The sequence below is a fragment of the Leptonychotes weddellii genome, chromosome 16 (genome assembly GCF_054177405.1).
Source record: "Leptonychotes weddellii isolate Sample4059 chromosome 16, ASM5417740v2, whole genome shotgun sequence".
Classification (NCBI taxonomy): domain Eukaryota; kingdom Metazoa; phylum Chordata; class Mammalia; order Carnivora; family Phocidae; genus Leptonychotes; species Leptonychotes weddellii.
Window position 1 is genome coordinate 3,642,585 of NC_138384.1, and position 21,112 is coordinate 3,663,696.

Genomic DNA, 21,112 nt, shown 5'->3' on the forward strand with positions numbered 1-21,112 from the left:
TGTAATGGTATTAGTAGATTAACAACAGAAGGAGAGACAAAAGAAATATGCAAACACTAATCAAAAGAAAGCTGGAAAAGCTATGTTAGGGACAAAGTTTAGGTTGGAGCTAAGAGAATTACATGGAATAAAAGGAAACACTACGTAACGATAAAAGTGTCAATTCATCAAGAAGATACAACAATCTTAAATATGCATGTGCTTAACAACAGAGTTTCAAAATACATGAAACAAAAAGTGACAAAACTGAAAGGAAAAGAGACAAAGCCACACTTACAGCTGGAGACTTTAGGATTCGTCTCTTACTCCTCTACGTAGGTAGCAGACAGAAAATCAGCAGGGATAGAGAAGAGTGGGTCAATAACATAAACCAACTGGATCTCACTGACATTTATAGAACATTCCACCAAACAACAGCAGAATAAACACTCTTTTCAAGTGGATATTCCCCAAGACAGTCCACATCATGGCTTATAAAACAAACCTTAGCAAATCTAAAACAACTGAAATCACACAAAGGATGTTCTCTGACCATAATGGAATTAGACTAGAAGTTAACAGAAGCATAGCAGGAAAATCTTCAAACATTTGGAAATTAAACCGCATACTTCTACACAATCCACTAGTCAAAAAGGAAGTCCCAAAGAACACGAGAAAATGTACTCAACTAAGTGAAAGTGAAAATACAACAAATTAAAGCCTATGAAATGTAGCTAAGCCAGGGCTTAAAAAGACATTTATAGCATGAAATACTTAGGTTAGATAAGAACAAAGGTCTCAAATCAATAATTTAAGCTTCTATCTTAAAAACTGGAAATGGGGCGCCTGGGTGGCGAAGTTGGTTGGGCGTCGGATTCTTGGTTTTGGCTCAGGTCTGATCTCAGGGTCATGGGATCAAGCCCCTCCTGGGGCTCCACGCTCAGCGCTGAGGCTGCTTGAGTTTCTGTCTCCAACTCCCTCTGCCCCTCCCCCACCGGCACTCTCTTTCTCAAATAAATAAATCTTTAAAAATAAATACATACATACACACATACATACTACAAAAAGATCAAAATAACCCCAAAAAAGGTAGCATAAAGGAAATAGTAAAGAACAGAAATCAATGAGCTTGAAAACGAGAATAAACCAATACAACTAAAAATGTCTTCTATCTTAGAGAAGATCAATCAACTTAACCAAGTGAGCCACCCAGGCGCCCGAGAAGATCATTCAACTTAATAACCCTCAAGCAAGATCGATGAAGAAAGAGAGAAGATACAGATCACCAATATCAAGAATAAATGAGGGGAATATCACTAGAGACCCTGTAGACATTAAAAGGATGACAAGAGGGGTTCCTGGGTGGCTCAGTTAATTAAACATCTGACTTTTGACTTTGGCTCAGGTCATGGTCTCAGGGTTGTGAGATTGAGCCCCACGTGGAGCCTGCTTGAGATTCTCTCTCTCCCTCTCTCTCTGCCCTCATCTCTCTCTCTTTCCAACTCCCTAAGAATAAATGAATGAATGAATGAATGAATAAATAAGTAAATAAATGGATAAGGGCACACATAAAGCCAACAAGCTAGATAAGATGGTTAATTTCAGTTCCTTAAAAATCACAAACTACCTAAATTCACCCAAGATTAAATGGATAACGCATATAGTCCCATAACTATTAAAGAAATTGATAGTTTTGGGGCGCCTGGGTGGCTCAGTCGGTTAAGCGACTGCCTTCGGCTCAGGTCATAATCCCAGGGTCCTGGGATCAAGTCCCACATCGGGCTCCCTGCTCTGCGGGGAGCCTGCTTCTCCTTCTCCCCCTCCCCCTGCTGGTGTTCCCTCTCTTGCTGTGTCTCTCTCTGTCAAATAAATAAATAAAATCTTAAAAAAAAAAAAAAAAGAAATTGATAGTTTTGAACCTTCCAAAAAGGAAATCTCCATGTCCAGATGCTTTTACTGCAAATTCTACCAAGCATTTAAATAAACACCAATTATACCCAATCTCTCTTTGAAAATGCAAGAGGATGTAACATTTTCCAATTCATTTTATGAGGCCAGTATTACTCTACCAAATCAAACAAAGACAGTACAGTATAAGAAAATGACAAGCCAGCATCCTTCATGGACATAGATGCAGACATGTTAAACATCAGCAAATCAACTACACCAACACACAAAAAGAATAATACATTATGAGCAAGTAGGGTTTATCCTGGGAATATGATGCAAAAATCAAACAATGTGATCCACTGCATGGACAGTCTAAAGAACATAGGATCATACTGAGTGATCCAACAAAACAGATTTGACAAAATTCAATCCCCATTCATGTTAAAGTTCTCAGCAAATAGGAATAGTAGGGAACTTCCGCAACTTGATAAAGAGCATCTATAAAAACTCTTCACTTGGCATACACAATGGTGAAAGACTGAATGCTTTCCCTAGAATGTTGGGAACAAGGCAAAAATATTGGCTCTCACTACTTCTATTAACACAGTACAACAGGAGTCTTATCTAGTGCAGTAAGGCCAGGGAAAGATATCAAAAGGCACTGAAAAAAATATTGGGAAGAAGAAAATAATCCTGTCTATTCACAGATGATGTATTGTCTAAGTAGAAAACCCTAAGGAATATATTTTTTAAGTATTTATTTAAGTAATCTCTACACCCAACGTGGGGCTTGAACTCACAACCCCAAGATCGAGGGTTGCATGCTCCTCTGACTGAGCCAGACAGAGGGCCCCCTAAGGAATCTTTTTCTAAAAAATCTCTAGAACAGCTGACTTTTGCAAATTTGCAAGATACAAAGTTAACACAAATTCAACCATGTTTCTATATATTAGTAATGAATATTTGGAAACTGAAGTTAAAAACAGAATAGCATTTACAGTAACTTGAAAAAAGTAAATACTTAAGCACAAATCTAACAAAACATGTACAGTATTTGTATGCTGAAGACTCCCAAACACTGATGAAAGAATCCAGGGCACCTGGGTGGCTCAGATGGTTAAGTGTCTGCCTTCAGCTCAGGTCACGATCCCAGGGTCCTGGGATCGAGTCCTGCATTGGGGTCCCTGATCAGTGGGGAACCTGCTTCTCCCTCTCCCTCTACTGCTCCCCCTGCTTGCGCTCTCTCGTTCTGTCAAATAAATAAATAAAATATTTTTTTTTAAAAAGAAAGAAACCAAAGAAGACTTACTAAAGGAGATACATACTGTGTCTGAGGATTGGAAGACCAAACACAGTAAAGATATGAAGTCTCCCCAAATTGGTATTTCCCAAATTTCACACAGTTCCTATCCCAGAAGGACTTTTTGTAGATATAAACAAGCTTATTCTAAAATTTATATGGATAGACAAAGGAACTAGAATAGCTAAGACAACTTTGAATGAGAAGAATAGAGTTGGAAGAATCACACTTTCTGATTTTAAGACTTACTATGATAGCTATGATAGTCAAGACAGTGTGATGTTGGTGGGTGATAAACACACAGATCAATGAAACAGGACAGCTTACAGGTACAGCCAGCTAATTTTTGACAAAGATTCAAAAGCAACTCAATGGAGCAAGGATAGTCATTTTATTTTAATTATTATTATTATTTTTTAGCGATAGTGAAGTTTATTGAATGATAGAGTACAAAGCTCCCAAAGAGGGAGGGGACCCAAGAGGGTTGCCCAAGGATAGTCATTTTAACAAGTAGTGTTGATACAACTGGACATCCATGGGCAAACAGAGATAGAAAGATAGATGTGGGGCGGGGGGAGAGAATAGAGAGATGGATAGAGAGACAGAGAGAGAGAGACAAAGAGAGAAAGATTGGGGCACCTGGCTTGCTCAGTTGGTGGAACATGGCATGCGACTCTTGATCTTGGGGTTGGTAGTTCAAGCCCCATATTGGGTGCAGAGATTACTCAAAAACAAAATCTTAAAAAAAAAGAGAGAGAGGTAGAGCGATAGATAGGTAAAAAGAATCTGGACCTAACCCTCACATCTTATTTAAAAATGAGTCAAATGGGGGCGCCTGGGTGGCTCAGATGGTTGGGCGTCTGCCTTCAGCTCAGGTCATGATCCCAGCATCCTGGGATCGAGCCCCGCATCGGGCTTCCTGCTCAGCGGGGAGCCTGCTTCTCCCTCTCCCTCTGCCTCTCTCCCTGCTCATGCTCTCTCTCCCTCTCTCTCTCTGTATCTCTGTGTCTCAAATGAATAAAAAATAAATAAATAAATAAAAAATAAAAATGAGTCAAATGGATCACAGACTAAATGTAAAACATAAAACACAAAACTTTTAGGATAAAACAAGGCAAAGAGTTCTTAGACATTACATCGAAAGCACCATCCATAAAAGGAAAAGTTGATATACTGGACTTCCTAAAAATTAAAAGATTTTGCTGTGTGAAAAACACTGCTACGACAATGAAAAAGCAAGTCACAGACTGGGAGAAAATAGCCGTTGGTCACAGAGCCAACAATGGACTGGTGTCCAGAATGTGGAAAGAACTCTCAAAACATAAAGAAGCAGCAGCCAACTTACTACCAAGGGGAAGGAGGACAGACACAGCACAAAGACCACGTGGATGGTAAGTCAGCACGGGAAAAGGGGTCAGCATCATCAGCCAACGGGGAAAGGCACATCGAGACTATGACAAGCTACAATTACACATCTGTTAAAATGGCTACAATAAAAAATATTGATAGTACCAAGTGCTGACGATGATGCTGAGCACCTGGAACTCTTCATATGTTGCTGGTGGGAATGCAAAATGGTTTGGCAGGTGTTTTTTTTTTTAATAAACTTTTTCGTTTTGAAGCGTTTTAAATTTACAGGAAAGTCACAAAGATAGTAGAGAATTCCCACATAACCCACATCAAGTTTCTCCTACTGTTAACATCTTATATGAATAAGCCCTATTTGTCACTATTCATGAACCGGTATCGATCCATTCTCAGTAACTAACATCTGTACTTCGTTTCTATTTCCTCGGCTCTTCCCTAATGCCCTTTTTCTGTTCCAGGACCCTGAGTTAGTCATTGTGTCTCCTGAGACTCCTCTCGGCTCTAACAGGTTCTCAGACTTCGCTTGGTTTTGATGACCTTAACCATTCTGAGGAGTATGTGTTGGGTATTTCGTAGAATGTTCCTCAAGTGGGATTTGTCTGACATTTTTCTCCTGGCTAGACTGGGGGTATGGATTTTGGGGAGGAAGACCAGAAGCAAAGTGCCACTGTCACCACGTCATATCGGAGGCATATTCCATCGACCGCACTTCTCACTGCTGACCTTGAGCACCAGCTGAGGGCATAGTTATCAGGCTTCCCCACACAGGGTACTCTTTTGTTAATCTCCTCTTCCATCCTATGCTCTTTGGAAGGATGTCACTATGGGCGGCCCCTACTTAAGGAGTGGGTAGTTATGCTCTACCTCCTTCAGGGTAGAGCTTCTACAGACATTATTTGGAATTCTGCATGGGAGATTTGGGTCACCTCTTACAAAGTTAAACATACACTTGTCACACAACCCAGCAATGCCCCTCCGACACACATATTCAAGAGAAACAACAACTTAGATTCACACAAAAATCTGTACACAAATGTTTCTAGCAACTCTATTCCTAATCATCAAAAAAGGACAACAACCCAATGTCCTTCAACAGGTGGATGAATAAACACTGTGGGGTACCTATACAATGGTCTGTCTACCTCTCAGCAATAAAATCCTACTACATGAAACACCTTGGGTGACCCTCAGACACATTATGGTGTGTGAAAGATGCCATTCTCCAAAGTTTGCCTATGGTATGATTCCATTTATAAGACATGCCCCAGAAGAGGAGTATCAGTGGTCACCAGGAGTTAGGGATGGGGGTGGGTGTGAACACAAGGGAGAACCCAAGGAGATTCGGGGGGTGATGGAGAAAATGTTTTGTTTCCTAACGGAATGCAGCAGTGTTTGCACGAATCTCTATGTTTTATTTTATTTTTTAAATGAATCTATACATTTTAAAACTCATAGAAATTTACTCCAAGGAAAGGTCAATTTTACCATAGGTTAATTAAAAAGAAAAGAAAAAAAAGAGGTGGAAACAGCCAGCCGAGTTCCCAGAACATAGCAGGGGCTAAGTAAATGATAGTTCCCTTTTTTAAATAAGAAGTTGGGCTCTAGAGACCCAATTCTTCAGCTGCTTGGCTGACGTCAGCCCATCATCCATCCACGTGTCCTAGATTTCTTGGTTTCTCTGTCCACATTTCTCCCAGGTGTCTGTTTGGAGCTACACACCTTTCCTGACAAGCAGGTTCTGAATGTGGGTCCCTGGAGAATGTGGGGCAACCGAGTCAGCCATCGCCTCTCCACCACCAGCTGACCTCAAAGGATGGCGCCGGCCACAGAGAGGCTGTCCCTTCTCTGCTGTTTATGCACCAATACCCACTCTCTTGGAAAAGGAATTCTTTCTTTGCCGCATGAGGGAAGCAAAGAACAATCGAGGGTCCAGCAGACAGAGATGGGCCGGAAATGATGAAGGCAGGGGAGAAGGGCCTCCAGTGGGTAAATGGTCCCCATTCTTGCTAGGCAGGGTGGAAGCACAGAAGTGGGTAGTTCTACAATACCAGAGTCCCCAATTTTTCTGTGATTCTTTTCATCTTTTGTGTACATGGAAGAGAGAGTCATGCATGGAAAAAGTAGCCCAGATTAAGTTAGTTTTGTTTTCAAACTAAACAGGTAGAACAGCCACACAGAGCAGGCGTGACTGTAGGGAGGGAAAAGACACATGGCGAGAAAGATTTAATGAGGGAAACCCACAGGCATGACTCCTGCCAGATTCCCTACATGAAGCACAAATAGCCAAAGACCAAAGTGAAGTCAAGGGCAACTCCCTGCATATGAGAAGCTAGAACACAGCACTGTCAAGTGCAATGGCCTGGCTCACCTCCTGAGGGCTACCCAGCACCTGCCAATGTTTCCTTCTGGACTCCTCCCTAAGTGGATGCCCCTGAAGGATGGGCCTCACCCGTTAGGAGCACAGCCCTGCACCTGAGAGGGGTACAGAAAGCCCGAGCTAGATGTCAGGATCAAGGCTGGGCACGCAAAAGGGCTTGAGCTGATAGAGCCTTGAGCTGATTGCTGGTCGGAGGTGACAATTGTCCATGCAGCCTGAACAGGCTGGAGCACAGCACCCTCCCACCCCCCACACAGGGCAGAACCTGGTCACCTCATCTGAGGTGACAATGACTTAGGATCATTGAATCCTTGAAGTGGAACCCAATTTCCGAACTCCCTCTGTTACATTGTTAAAACAAGGGCATGGGGCATCTGCTTAAGCATCACATATAAGGACTCTCTCTCCCCAAAGAACGGTGCTCACCGACAGCCCTGAGCAGCTGAGACCAGCTGGCTGGCGGTCCTGTCCTCCTCTCCTTCCACTCTGTCATGCCACAGACGTGTCCAGAAGGGCATCTCTGACTGTTACAGACCATTTCCATGACTAGGATTGGAGGATTCCTTTCCTGCTGACCTAGTAATCATGGAGGGAGAGACTGTCTCCAAAGCTCCTGGTAAAGTTGGGGTCTCACTCTTCTGCATCACAATAAAGTAAATGCAGAAGTCAAAGCTCCCCAGTCAGGGTCACAGGGGAGGGGCCTGGTTTCTCAGTCATGGCCTGGAAAGCTTGGGACCTGCCCTGGGTGAAGCAGGAGACCACCATCTCCCCTTCCTGGGGGCCTGCAGCCCTGGCGTGCGCTCCGGCCCGCGGTCGCCTCCTTCCTGCAAACCCACACGAGGATCCAGCCTCTTCAGCATGGACTGGACAAAGGCCCTGAGCCACAGAGAACTCACCGAGTGACCTTGAGGGAAAAAGACAGGCCTTCTGTAACCAGGGCTTCCTTCCTTCTGAGCCATTGTGGTTTTAAGGAGACAGAGATGAAAAACTCGCGTGCATGTCTTCCTAAGGGCACAACGGTCCACGTAAGGCATTTCAGACAATTAGATGTCACCACGATCGGCTCACGGCAGAACAACCCAAGCAAAGAGAACAGAGAATGGCCTGGGAGTCATGCAGGGCAGCACCCTGGTCTTTGGAGGCAATGCGGCCGTCGGGGCGGGGGTCATATTCTCCCTGCTTGTCCACAGCCTGACCCAAACCTCTGCCAGTCGTCAGCCTGTCTCTCCACCCTGGGGCCTGCGCCAGGGACAGTCATACACCGAGGCTCAGGAGAACCAAGGGAGGACTGTGCTGGTTCCTCTGCCAGGACTGCAAAGGAGACAGGACGCCACCCCCGTGGCCTGCTTTGCTTGTTTTCTTTCCTGGAGTGATTTGCCCCATTGCCCAACTGCTGTTCCTTTACTGAGCACATATGAATATCTTCCTCAGATCCCATTCCAGACACTCAGTTTTCACCTGAGAGATCAAGTATGCCTTTTTTTTTTTGGACTCAGAATCCCCCAAAACATGACAGGGAGGAAAGGGTTATTTCACCGAGTGCCTCTGGCCAGACCATCCCTGCTAGGTTGTTCCAACGATCAGAAGGACAGAGAGACAGAGGCAGAAGGACAACAGAGAAGACACACACATACATACACATGCATGCACCCACAGAGACTCCCTGCCGGACCTAATGACAGGGCATCACGATTCTGCTGAGTGGTCTTAGATGTGACATGACAGGTCTTTCTATCAAACATTTAAAAGATTTTTATACTACCCATTCTAGAAGCTACAGACAATCACATTTTTCTAAAATTTTTCTCCCCTTACAAGTTCGTATTTGAATAAAAGGATGGCATTTTCAGACATCTCGAAACAGTCACTGCTTCTTCCTCTTCCGGGCACGTGTGGACTGTCCTGCCACACCTGAATGCCGTGGTGTTCCCAGTAGTACGTGCTGCCCAGAAGGTCAGAGCCCCTGCTTCCTCGTCTGCTGCTTTGGTGAATGCGATGGTGCGAGAAAGCCAAGCTGGTTTGGGCTGTTCTTCCCCATAATGCTAACTATTACTACTATTTAGTACTTGTTAATAGGGAAATGATAATTACCACTAACGTTCATGCTCACTACGTACGGGGCACTGAGCTAATGCTCTACACGGATAACCTGATTTAACTGTCCCGTAACATGTGGGCTAAGTCTATTAGAATAGAATCCCCATTTTACAACTGAAAAAAAGCTTGAAGGCTTAGAAAAGTTAAACAGCTGTGGGCGCCTGGGTGGCTCAGCTGGTTAAGCGACTGCCTTCGGCTCAGGTCATGATCCTGGAGTCCCTGGATCGAGTCCCGCATCAGGCTCCCTGCTCAGCGGGGAGTCTGCTTCTCCCTCTGACCCTCTTCCCTCTCATGCTCTCTCTCATTCTCTCTCTCAAATAAATAAATAAAATCTTTAAAAAAAAAAAAAAAGAAAGAAAAGTTAAACAGCTGTCTAAAGCCAGAGAGCCAAAATGAAAGAGTCTGGGTAAACCCAATCAGAGCCAGATGCCACAGCCTTACTATAATGCAAACTGGTAACTGTGCTAACCTGGGGTGTGGATAAGGACCCTCCAAACAGATGCTGTGGACTCACCCTCTCTTGCCCATCACTACGGAAGAAGACGCAATCCAGGGGTCTCCCTGTTTGGGGGTGATGCAGGCAATGTCTGATTTAGACATTTATTCCACAGCATTTAAAGAGGTTTCCTAATTCCTATTACAGTAGAGATCAGCCAACAAGGAAAGCTCAGCAATGGTCACCCACAAATGCTAGGTTTTCACAGACGTTACTCAGTGTCTAAAGGAAAAAAAAGAAAACCCTGAACAATCGAAAAGTAACACTAATAGAGGAGATGCCTGCAAAGGAGTGGGAACAAAACAGTTATCCCTAAATAATTCTAGACGCTGTTTAACTCAAATAAAATCCCATGATGTTAGAGTTGGATGAGACTTGAGATTTCCGGAGGATGGTGGGGGTTGGCAGACAGACAAGGGAGGCACGGGGGAAAGGCACAGACTCACGGAAGTAGCTGTGACGGAGTGATGTCAAGGCGGCAAAGCGGTTCATCTAGAGCCCACACAGCTGCATCCAGAGCCCATGCTTTCTGCCCACAGCATCACCAAATGGGTAAAGGAGAACCAGGGAAAATGGTCACTCTCGTCCCTGGACTGGTGTGTCATCTCCCGGTTCAGGGCCACGTCCTGGAATGTCACCGCCTTAGGCCAAAGAATGTGGCCGCTGCTTCCCTTTTCTTCACTGATGGTGGCAGTACCGACGTGGACAGGTGAATGGTGTTATTTTGTAAAATTCAGGTCATTCGTTGGACAAACATGTATTAAGCCCCTACCATGTCGTGGGGACTGCAGTAAGTCCTGCGGGTACAAGGAACAACAGGGTACGGGGCCTTCCTTTCCCCAACGTGATCGAGGGAGGGACAGATATAAGGAAATGATCACAGGGACATCACGAGGGCCGTAATTCCAGGACGCAGATGTCAGCGGGAGCCCAGAAGGAGGAGCGCTCCATTCTGCCCGGGGAGACTTTAAAGACTGCATTCCTGGGGTTGAATCTAGTAGAAGCCGGCCGCTCAGACTAGGGAAGATACTCCAGAGAGAACAGCATGAAGTGGAAGGCAGTAGATACCCCGCACACCGATAACACAGTCGCATTCAGACCTCGCTGGAGAGTCGCGAGGGATGACAAATATTGATCACCAAGTCTGGTACAAGTTCAGTTTGTATTTGCAAGTACAGCTGACTCTTGAACCACAGTTGGGGGGTGACCCCCACACACACAGTTGAAAATCTGCATATAATTTCTGACTCCCCAAAAACCTAACTCCTGATAACCCACTGGTGACCAGAAGCCTTACCAATGATGTAAACAGTCTACTAACATGTGTTTTATGTTACGTGTATTACATATTCTAGTCTTACAATAAAGCAAGCTAAAGAAAGCAGTATTTAGAAAATTGTAAGAGGAAATACACTTACGACACGGTACTGTATTATCTGCATATAAGCAAGCCGTGCAGCTCAAACCCGTTGAACCTGCTGTTCCAGAGTCAACTGTATTCCCCAAAACCTGAAAATCGAAACGTACAATCGTTTTTCTACCCCCAATAATATGGGAGCCAAATTCTCTTATTTTGGGGGGCCTTAATGTATAACAAGAATTAAAATGCACATAATTCTGTGCTCCAATCCTGCTTTGGAGTGTAAATAAGGATTTTTTACAAGCATATTTGGCAGATGTTTCCTTGCCCGTAACTGAAAAGAAATCAGGTTCAGGTGCTGCCCTGGTCAGAAGGTAACTAAACAGCTGTCAGGGGGCACTTCAAGTGTATTGATCCGCGGTTCTGAGGACACAGGCTCTTCCAGATGTCTTCCCTGCAGAATTCTAACTCCCAGTTTAAAAGGGAAGCTAATTTTCTTTCCTCTCAAATGCTTTAGCTGAAGGCCGTTTTGTTCGGTCTACCCTTTTAGGAAAAGAGCTGATAAACAGAGGCAGGTTTAGCCTGAGAGAGAGAAGGGCATGAAAAGATGGGGTCTGCAGAGAACCTGTCAAGTTTCCAGAGACTAATAACCTTCCTGACATTATCAGAGGCGACTCAGAAACGCCACAAATGTTGGCATCACGCTGATCTACAGCAGGGCCGACCTACCCAGCACTTTCGGGCTGGGTCAGTCTTTGCAGTGAGGGCTGTCCTCTGTGGGCACAGCAAGATGTGTGGTGATTATCTCTGGTCTCTCCGCACCGATGCGAGAAACACCCCCAAGTTGTGACAATCAAAAATGTCTCTGGATGCTTCCCCCAGTTGAAATCTCTGACCCGTTTTAACTCCGAGCAGCAAACAACACCAAAGAATCTCAATCCTGTTAACTGGTTCCTAGTGAAAACCCTTCTCTCTTTGGTTATCATTGTACCCACCCAAAACAAACCCAATAAAAGTGATCACAGGAGACCTTAAACAATATCTAAGTCTGTATATGAAACAGTTAATATTATTGGTCACGGGAAACCCTGTGCATTGAATTCCTCTGATTAAAACAGGCTCCAAATGGCACTGGCTACTTAGTTGCCCCTGGAGGTTAAGCGGATGTGGTGTGTCTCATTCATTCTGCCATAGGTTCATACCGTCATTCAACAAATATTGTGTGTTCACAGCGTACCAGGCATTATTTCAAAAGAGTAAGACAAACAAAAGCCTAGCCCTCAGGGAGCTTATGTTCTGGTCGGAGAACAAAGAGACCATTACAGTCCGTCTAAGTGCTGTGAATAACATAAAGCTCAATAGGTTAGAGCTATGCTGTCCTATAGAGTAGCCACTGGCCACAAAGGAGTATGAAGCCCATGAAATGTGGCTCATTTAAATTGAGCTGTGCCGACCGCACCAGATTTCAGACTTAGCACAAAACGAGAATGTAAAATGTCTCGTTAATAATTTTTATATTGATTAGATGTGGAAATGAGATTTTGGATATACTGGATTAAATAAAATCCATGATAAAAATTAATTTTGCCTGTTCTCTTTACTTGTTTAGTGTGGCTACCAGAAACTTAATACAATGCATGCGGCTCACCCCATACTTCCATTGGACAGTGCTGGGCCAGAGAAACCAGATGGAGGTGGGGAGCCCCTTCAGCCTGAGAAGCCAGGGAGGGTCACTCTAACATCTGGAGGACCAGCATCCCAGCCCGAGGAAATGGCAAATTCACGGCTCTGCAGTGGGAATGAACCTGGCCCATTAAAGCAACAGTGAGGGTGTATGGGTCCGTGGGGTAGACACAGGGAGGGAGGGAAGGAGCTGAGGATGGCAGGGCTGCGGGCCAGGCGCGAGGTAGGGGCTCGGAGGCCAAGCTAAGGGGTTGGGGCTTCATCCCAGGAGCCATGGGAGAGCACTGGAGGGTTTGCCTCAGGGGAACATCATGACCTCATTTATGCTTTACCAAGATGCTACACTCTGGTGGTTGTGTGGAGAAAGGACTGGCATTCAAGCAAGAACAGAAGCAGGACCACCAGGAGGGAGGCATCAACCTCGTGGGACCCCTCAAGCTTTTGGCCACTCTGGGTCAGCTGGCGGGGTTACTTAGAAGAGGATAGGAAGGGCGCCTGGGTGGCTCAGTCGGGTTGAGCAGCCGATTCTTGGTTTCCACTCAGGTCGTGATCTCACAGGTTGTGGGGCCAAGCCCCGCGTATGGCTCTACGCTCAGCAGGGAGTCTGCTTCTCCCCTTCTCCCTCTGCCCCTCCCCCCAATTTGAGAAACAGAGAGAAAGAGAGAGTGAGTGTGTGTGTGAGAGAGCGCGTGCTCTCTCACACACACACTCACTCTTTCTCTCTCTCTCTCAAATAAATAAATAAATCTTTAAAAACAAAAAGAAGAGGATAGGAGATGACATCAGAGATGCTACTTCTTTCCCATAGGATAGACAGGTCTGGTTAATTCAACTTACATTAAAATTTTGATTATATATAATACCTCTTTCCACCACAAGAGCAGGTAAATGAAGTTTGTTTTTTTTAAGAAAGAGAAAGAGTGCAAGGTGGAGGGAGGGAGAGAATCTTAAGCAGGCTCCCTGCTGAGTGCAGAGCCCAATGCAGGGATTGATCCCACAACCCTGAGATCAAGACCTAAGCCAAAGCTAAGAGTCAGATGCTTAACCAACTGAGCCACCCAGGCGTCCCTGAAGTATTTTTTTTTATTATCCAAATCGAGCATCAGGATTCTCAGAGCCATCCTGCTGCTTAATGAAGTTCAGCTAACCTGCCTCCTCGCAGAGTAGGGAGGGTGTTAGACTAGCTTTCCTCTGTTAACTGGTTTCCTATTTCCTTGTACCACCGCACTAATGAAGTTTTTAAAACTGGGGGGTTTTAGGTTTATCATTGTTTTGGTCTCACTTAATGCACTTAAGTATGAATGCAAGAATGAAGTCATTCTTGCTACTTTACTATTAACTCAAAATTTGGTTTTCTTCTCTCATGAGGCTTTCACCCCTTTTAATTGGGCCCTATTTTTGCATCTCAGCCTCCTGGGTTCATCCCTAAGTCCCCTAACTCAGAAGTGCTGGCAAACAACAGCCCTCTAAGCTCATCTGCTCTGGTATTTTCCATTTACTGTTTGCTCTACTGTTGCTAGATCCTCGTTTTTCCCCTAGCTCACTGGTCACTTTTGCCACTGGTGAGTCATTTGCTCTGAGTCATGCCTGGCTGTGATGCAAAGGCCAGGAAAATGCCTCAGGACACACAGCTGGTTTATGAAAGGACGTCACTGAGGAATATGGTGTTTTCCTAAGTGGATCCAGTAATTAACTGAAAAAAAAAAATCCCCCTTTCTCCCTTTTCTCCCCCCCTCCAAATCTGCCATTTCCCTCAGCATTTGCTGGAGACTATTCCTATGGTGGAACGAATCTTGGTCATTCGTCTTGGACTGTGAGAGGCAAGAGAACGTTTCTGGAATGAGCCCAGAAAACCCCTGAGGATGAAAGCAGGTCCTTCTTATGTAACGTCCTTGCTCTATTGAACAGCACCAACCTCACACACAGGCCACATGTGAGTCACTCTTCCTTTCGAGAGCTAGGAAGACACTGTTCTACACGGGACCACTACACCACACACAGATGAGAACCGTAGACAGCGGGCAGGTTCCTCTCCGCGCCTCAGATTTCTCATCTGTGAACTGGGGACAGCACCGGCAGCTACCCGGGAGTGTTCTTGCGGGGGTTAGCATGATGACTCCAGAGAGCGCTGAGCACACTGCTGGGTATGCCAGAGCAAAGCCAATCAGCATGACCTGTCGCAGCAACACACCCCCTCAGGAGCACAAGTGCCCCTCCCACCTTTCTCCCCCAGAATGCTCTGCACTGGCCTCCCTTCAGGGCTAACCCTGATGGCAAAGGAACTGGACTCTGAGAACCACCCCAGGAATACAAGCATTCTCCCCACCCTCTGGCCTCAGAACCGCACATTTTACATCACACACTCATTCCTTCTGAGCACCTTCCCTCCAAATATAAAACTCTTGGCAGAGGAGCTCGTCATCAACTCCTAACACGTGGGAATGCATCAGCCCACCAGGTCCCCACGGAAGGGGTTCTGAAAAGGCAGCAGAAGGAAGAATGGAAGGCAGGGATGTAAGCAGAGCCCTCGAGGTGTGTGAGAGGAGGTGGCACTCGGGGACATTAAAGGGGACAGCAGATCTAGAAGGAGATGGAGGAAACTGGGGGTGATGGGTGCCCCTGGGGAGGGGACTGGGAAGCTGGAGGGGGCAGGGAAGGCAGAGGCAGGAACTGCTCTTCACCGGACATCTTTTTCTTACCATCCGAATTCTGTACCATCTGCATGTATTACCTTGTCCCAAAATTCATTACATTAAATAAAGGAGGGATTATCTCTCTCCCTTAATAAGGCGAGACAGAGCCAGAAATGAAAAGGCCTCAAAAGCAAAGGTGTGAGTCATTTCGGATGTTTCGCTGGCAGCCTGCCCTGCTCTCGTGCACTCCCCCAACCCCAGGCCCCAAAATGCAAAATTTCCCCATGAATTCCTGGATGGCTCATTCTTGGAACACCAGCAATACTTTTTCGGGGTCATAACCCGAGACACTAAAACCCAGAACTCTTAAAGCCTTATGGAAAAGCCCCTCTGAATCCCTGGGAAAGCCCAACAGGGGGAAACACAACTTCTCCTAATGCTATAGGGCCCATCAGAGCTGGCCACGCGAGGCTTGGTGTTGGCAGGGTGAGGCTCACGTGCACCATTTACCTCACCGTGGGACGTCAAGGAGCCATGCCTCCCCTACAAGGACAGGGTAAAGCAAACCGCCGAGGAAGGAAATAATCCCTCAAGGGCTCCGGCAGAGCACTCAGACAAATCCCACATCCTACCCTGGCCTTGCGCCACTAGTAAGACCCCTCCGGTAGCAGGCGGGGGAGGCCACGGGCCTTGCAATCTGACACAAGAGACTCATCTTGTCCTCTTGACCTTGTCCATCTTGACCTTTTGACTCAATTGCTCAGACCCTTGGCCTCCTCACTTTGGCACATGCAGATCACCACTTAGCTTGCAAGTTGTAAAGAGCACAATGCTTCATGTAAAAATACCCAAATCCACGTCATTATCCCTAAAGAGAATGCAGCACCTCCTTCCAGTCTTTCCCTTTAAAATGTCACTGGATCCGGGTGCCTGGGTGGCTCAGTCAGTTAAGTGACTGCCTTTGGCTCAGGTCATGATCACAGGGTGTGGGATCGAGCCCCACATCGGGCTCCCTGCTCAGTGGGAAGCCTGCTTCTCCCTCTCCCTCTGCTGCTCCCCCTACTTGTGCTCTCTTGCTCTCTCTGTCAAATAAATTAAAAATCTTAAAATGTCACTGGATCTTGAAGTTAGAAGGTGTTATGCATTGAACTGTGTCCCCTAAAAAGATACGTTGAAGTCCTAACCCCCAGAATCTGTGAACGTGACCCTATTTGGAAACAGGGCCTTTGTAGATGTAATTAGTTACGTTACAATAAAGTCATAATGGAATATGACCAACTTGATGGCGTCCTTACATAAGAAAAGAAACAGACCCCCCCACACACACACACACGCAAAGGGAGAGGGAGGCCATGTGACCATAGAGGCAGAGACTGGAGTGATGCAGGCTTCAAGCCAAGGAATACGAGGATTGCTGGAGACCACCAGAGGCTGGCAGAGAGGCATGAACCAGTTCTCCCTCTGAACCTCCAAGAAGGAATCAACCCTGCCGGCACCTTGACTTTGGACTCCTGGTCTCTAAAACAGTGGGAGAATAAACAGATGTTGTCTCAAGCCACCCTGGTTGTGGTACTTTGTTACAGCAGCCCCGGGAAAGAAGTACAGTAAGTTATCTGCTTTCCTATCTATCTAGAGCTTGAATTGTCTTGCCCAACGGCCGGCTAGTCAGCCTATGTCTGACTGTCCCCAGTACAAGAAAACTAACTGGGTAGCTACCAAGGCAGCTATCCCTCCCATCTCTGAAAAGGTCTGACTGTCATTAAAATCATTCATTCAACAAATATTTATTGAGAAACTATATGCCAGGCACTCTTTGGGGGTACTGCTGATACAGTGGTAAATGGGCAGCAGACAATAAAAGCTTTCTCAAAGAAGATCATTTCTGATATTGTTATGAAGGAAATAAAACACTATAATATAATAAAGTGGATGGGTTGGGGACCAGGAAGAAGCTATTTTAGTTGTCAGGGAAGTTCTAAGGATGTGACCTTAGAGCACTCACTTGAATGACAGGGAGCCAGCCAACGGAAAATCTGGCAACATGAAAAGCCAATGCAAAGGCCCTGAGGCAGAGTGAACTGGATGTGCTCAAGGCACAAGAAGAAGGTGGGCTTTTTGTAAGAGAGTGGTAACTCATGAAGCTGCAGAAACAAGAAAGGGCAGCTAGCACTCATCTAGCATCCCAAGTAGAACACAGTGAGAAGTCTGATTTCAATCCCCAGAGTATTGGGAAGCCCCTAGGGAGAGGTATGAGTCAACCCATAGTTTTTAAAAGATTACTGGCATGATAACGTTCTTAAAACTAAAATCTCCCTGGGGTGCCTGGGTGGCTCAGTTGGTTAAGCATCTGCCTTTGGCTTGGGTCATAATCCTAGGGTCCTGGGATTGAGCCCTGCATCAGGCTCCCTGCTCAGCAAAGAGTCTGCCTCTCCCTCTCCTTTCGCCCCTTCCCCTGCTTGTGCTCTCTCTCTTGCTCTTTCTCTTGCAAATGAATAAGTAAAATCTTAAAAAAAAACAAAAACAAAACTAAATCAAAATCTTCCTAACTATAACTTGCGTCCTTTGGTTCTTGGGCCATTATAGAACAAGTTTATTAATGACAGCCCTGAACCTTCTGTGACCATGGCTCCCCAGATTCTCAGGCTTACCAGCTATAATTCACTCATCCCTGTAGCAATTTCCAATGAATATTCTTGATTTTTTTTCCTATGTCCTTTTTAAATGTGATGTCCAGAAAAGAACACAATACTCTAAGCATGGAGTCGTAGATTGGAACTGTCCTCTTTCTCATTCAGATCTATACATCTATTGCTGTGCCCTAAAATTGTCTTGGATTTTAATTCTGTTTTGTACCACTGCCCACTGAAACATATCTCAGATAACCTCCCCCGAAGTCCTTTTCAAGATCTAGATGTCCAGATCTAGAAAGTGGAATTAAAGCGTGTTCTTCTCTAATGAGAACAGCTGTGACCTGGTTAAAAAAAAAAAAAAAAAAAAAAGGTGTCACCATAACCCGGACAATGCCAGGTATAGAATGCTGCATCCAATAAACAAAACTACTGGGGCAGCTCCCCACGTTTCACAACCACTACACTTTTCTTCCGGGAGGAGGACAAGGAAAACTCTAAGGGCAAGTTTCCCTAGAATTGCTTTGTTCTCTTGCATCACAGCTGAAGACACCTAGACTATTTGGAAACACCAAGCAATTGAGCAAGAGGCTCCTTGCAAGCATACTTCCTACTAGATTTCTCCAAGACGGATAAACAAATCTGAGTAGACGCAGACTCTCTCAGGCTTGGGTGGAGGAAGTGGTGAAGTTGCAGCTGCACCGGGGAGCTGAGCGGACTTAGTGAAGAGGCAAGTGGTGGGAGAGAAGGATGCTTTGCCCGCGGATGCTGGCGTCCTCGGATGCGCTGTAATCTGTCCTATCCTTCCCATATCCCATTCCATAGGCTGATGACAGACTATTGCATCCGGTTGACACCAGATGGCTAGGTTTATCCTTTTGCTTGGCCCCCTAGGACCTAAGTGACTCCGGGCACTCGCTTAGCCTCAGTTCTCTCATCTGTGACATGGGAGTGTTAACACCACCTATCACTTATGGTGAAGCTCAATTGAGATTTTGTGCACAAGCCCTTTGTAAATTACTCTGTCACGTAAAAGTGAGGGGTTATTATGAGCAACAGGATTTTACTCCTCCCTTTGTGTATTTTTCCTGCTGCCGGTTGAATTTTCATGACCTTTTTTTTTTAATCTTCCCAGGTTGTTTTGATGTTTCTTTTAACCTGATTATTTTCTTTTTTTGAGGGACGAGGCAGCGAGTGAGCTAGCAAGCGAGCGAGAGAGAAGCGTATAGCATGACTCATTCCATTCTAAACCTTTCTTGGGATTGTCCTAAAAGATGTCCTCTCTTGGGGTCACCATAAGGCAATTTACCCCTGAAGAACCAAAATTAATTGTCATCCAAAGAGAATCACTATTCTCTACTCTCTGGAATTCTGTAGCAAATTAAAGGTTTCTGACTTACTAATGTCACCCAGTAGTAGCTTTTCACCGCCTTTAGTCGTCACATTCTCAAATAACACAAACCACCTTCACGTTAACTGACACTGCCATACAAAAGACACACACTACAAAAAAAAAAAAAAAAATGGGAATGTATCCCAGAACCATACAAGAGGCTAGAGATAATCTGTAATCACTAAGAGCGCCTATCTGTGTGTCCTCAGTCATCTTCATTTCTTTTAGGGAAAAAGAAAATCTCATGAGTCAACTTTTTCATTGTGAGCTGATCTCAAAAGCCTTTCGCCCTGTGCTTCAGATGCGTGAGCAATCCTATTTCTTTCTTTTTTTTTTTTTTAAAGATTTATTTATTTATTTATGTGAGAGAGCAAGAATGAGAGAGAGATAGAGTACATGAGAGGGGGGAGGGTCAGAGGGAGAAGCAGACTCCCCGCCGAGCAGGGAGCCCGATGTGGGACTCGATCCCGGAACTCCAGGATCATGACCTGAGCCGAAGGCAATCGCCTAACCAACTGAGCCACCCAGGCGCCCCGAGCAATCCTATTTCTGAACAACATAAAAAAAGTGACAGTGGAAGGGAGAGACTCTGAACAAAGAGAAAACATAAACTTCCAAATGGGAAGATGTAAAAGACCAAGGAGGAGCGCTCCTGCGTAACCAGTCAAAATCATCCTTTTTTTCTTTGCTCAATTCCCTGTTCGATATCTTGGCTGCCCTGGTTTAGGTTCCCAGAGGGGGTCCCTCTCATGAAATGACTCTGAAACAGTAGCATTAGGTGACAATGGCCTGGGCGGCAGCCTGGTCCCTGACAGCTGTCTATGTGCCTCCACCACTGACTCACCGCAGGGACAACCTCCACATCAGGGCGCCTCACCTGGGCCAGCTCAGAGGCAAGTTCCTGCTCAGTCTGCAGGTCGGCACCCTTGCCCCACACTTAACCACAGAGTTAGACGAGCTGGCCATGGCTAGTGCCCACTGCAAAGTCGTTCTCTGAGATCCAACCAAGGTGCAACCTAGGGAAGCACAAACCCGGTACCGGCGGGAAAAGGCACCCAGCTCCAGGAAGACCGCATCCTGTCCTTTCCGATTCCCCCGGGGCCACTGGTTCCGTCTGCCCTGAGCCAGCTGTTCTAAACCCAGCTGCTAACAGGGCGCCCGTGAAGCTGTGCCCTCTGCAAACCTCTTTGCTTACTGACCCGTCCGGAGGATGGGGGGCCCCTGGGAAGGCATGGGTGGAGTTGACGGGCGGCCTCCAGTCCAGAGCCCTTTCTCCCTCACTCCATACCCCACCCGTCTGCCACTCCGAGCAGAGAGGCAACAAACTTGCATCTGAACACACAGCACGACTTGGCAAATGTCTTTCCCATCCTGGTTCCAGGCACCCCCTCCCCAGCATGCCCTTCCAGGAGTCTGGGGGTTCTTCCTCCCCCAAGACCGAGGAGTCGACTCCACCCCAAAGCCACTTGGCGACACCATCTGCCACCAGGGGGTGGGGACCCCTTGTCCATCGCCCCCCCCCAGGTATTGCACTGCCCCCCACACCGCGGTCTCTCGGCTTCCCTTCCACCTCCGCACCCCCAGCTCGCGCGGACCCTGCAAAAGCCCCCGAGGCCCCGACCCCCAACCCGACCCCGCGTCATCCCACGGCCCCCTCCCTCCACCCACGGCCCCTCACCCGCCGGCCCTCGGAGAGCCCCGCGCCGCCCGGACAAGTGACGCGTTTTCCCCCTCCGGGGCGCCGGCGGGAGCCTCTCTCACCGCGGCGGGCACCGGCCGACGGGTCGGACCTGGGAGCGAACGGCTGCTTTCCGGCTCGGCGCTGCGGCCACTGCGCGGGCCTGAGAGCCGGGTCCTTCCGAGGCGCCAGCTGCGCGAGCTGTCAGTCAGGAGGCCGTGCCCGCCCCCC

At 46.5% G+C, this 21,112-nt stretch overlaps 1 protein-coding gene across 12 annotated transcripts in view; it reads right to left on the reverse strand.

The window, feature by feature from the left end:
* KIAA0513 (KIAA0513 ortholog) overlaps positions 1–21,112 on the reverse strand; it is a 54,877-nt gene that overhangs the window by 24,289 nt on the left and 9,476 nt on the right. For 5 of the 12 annotated variants that reach the window (XM_081806297.1, XM_006734953.3, XM_081806296.1 and 2 more), the window contains exon 1: positions 20,965–21,106. The exons of 3 other annotated variants lie outside the window; for them this stretch is intronic. The gene's annotated coding sequence lies outside the window, so the exon portion shown is untranslated. Of the gene's footprint in view, positions 1–7,810; positions 8,997–10,925; positions 11,017–20,881; positions 21,107–21,112 lie in introns of those variants that run through there. 4 more of the 12 variants (XM_081806291.1, XM_031029886.2, XM_081806292.1 and 1 more) reach the window with 4 other exon arrangements.